Source organism: Triticum urartu, chromosome 1A (genome assembly GCF_056163025.1).
Source record: "Triticum urartu cultivar PI428250 chromosome 1A, HENAU_Tu73, whole genome shotgun sequence".
In the NCBI taxonomy this organism is placed as follows: domain Eukaryota; kingdom Viridiplantae; phylum Streptophyta; class Magnoliopsida; order Poales; family Poaceae; genus Triticum; species Triticum urartu.
Window position 1 is genome coordinate 201,422,878 of NC_141873.1, and position 1,731 is coordinate 201,424,608.

At 44.0% G+C, this 1,731-nt stretch overlaps 1 pseudogene; it reads left to right on the plus strand.

Moving 5' to 3' along the window:
• Window positions 1-272: 272 nt before the first annotated feature.
• Window positions 273-1,487, plus strand: LOC147990592 (uncharacterized; annotated as a pseudogene).
• The last annotated feature ends 244 nt before the right edge of the window (window positions 1,488-1,731 follow it).

Here is a 1,731-nt window from a genome sequence, read left to right on the forward strand (position 1 = left end):
TAGTTAACTTGCAGCAAGCTATGGCTGCGTTGCAATAGTCCGTTGATCGCCAACATAATCAGCAGCGTGATGATGATGATGGTGAAGCTAGTGTTCATGGTGGTAATGAGGGTGTTGCAGCTGCTAATGCTGCCAATGTACAAGGGGCTGCAGCACGTCGTGCACAATTACAGCAAGCTAATTAGGACCAGCAAGCTCCACACGAGCCGGTTATTGCTGGTCAAGATGGTGGTCGTGGTAATGGAGGCCGTGGTGGTGGCCATGCTGCTGCAATGCCCGTAGGATGTGGATTTGCTCCTCTTGGTGCGCGCCGTCAATTTGATAATGATGCTTTTGCACAACCAGCCAACTGTGATGATGATGGTCTGGGCAAACCAAAGTTCACCGTCCCCAAGTTTGTTGGTTCTACTGATGTTGAAGAGTACCTCAATTGGGAGCTGATGGTGGAAAAATTATGGCGCATGCATGAGTACACCGAGGATAAAAAAATAAAACTTGCATCTTCTGAATTTGATGACTATGCTTTGCTTTGGTGGGATAATATGGTATAGTCCAGAATTGAAGATGGTGAACGTCCCATTGTTACATGGAGAGCTATGAAGGAAGAGATGCGTGCTCGCTTTGTTCCACACAATTATATTCGTTCTCTCTATGACAAATTGCAGAATTTGAGGCAAGGTACTTCTTCCATGGATGAATATTTTTAGGAGATGGAGCTTATTATGCAGCATGCTAGAGTGCGTGAAGAGCCTGAACAAACAATGCAGCGATTTCTGTCTGGTCTGAACTATAACATCAAGCGTATTGTTTGTCTTCACCAATATTATGACATGACAGATTTGTTACACCAAGCATGTGAGCCTGAATTGCAAGTGGCTGAGGATGCTAAGTTTACATCTCGCACAACAGCGAGTAGAGGACGTTTTACACCACGAACAACACCTCATATGGAGCCTACTCCTAGTTCCACTTCTGGTTTCGTGGTAATACTTCTTCCAAATCAGATTCGATGATTTCTAATGCGAAGAAACCGGCGCAACCTGCTGCTAGTGCTGCTGGTTCTACTAATTCTACAGCAAGAAACAGGGACATCAGTTGTCATACATGTGGTGGAAGGGGTCATTTTAAGAGAGATTGTCCCAATAAAAAGGTTATGTTGATTAATGAGGATACAGCAGAATATGAAACCGGTGATGATGCTGACCCTGATTCTAAAATTTGGGAGGAAGATGAAAATGGTTCAATAGATGCTTATGCTACACACTATCCTACAATTGTTTGCTCACCCAAAGTGCTAAGTGTTACGCCTAGTCCTGCAGAACAGCGGTGCAATTTGTTTCAAACAAAGGCCGTTGTTGGTCCTGGTAAGGCATGCAAGGTTATAATTGATGGTGGTAGTTGTCACAATTTGGCTAGTAAGGAGTTATGCCAAAAGCTGAAATTGAAATATTTACCGCACCCCAATCCATATTTTATTCAATGGTTAAGTGATAGTGGAGAGATGAAAATCAGCCACATGGTGCGTGTGGAATTTCAGATCGGGCCATATAAAGACACCATTGAGTGTGATGTGGTTCCTATGACCGTGTGTCACCTGTTGTTGGGACACCCGTGGCAGTATGATAGAGATGTCCGCCACAATGGGAGAGCCAACACATATCATTTAAATTGGCGTGGCAAGGAGGTTACTTTGATCCCTATGACACCGCAGCAAATTGTAAATGAATCTCG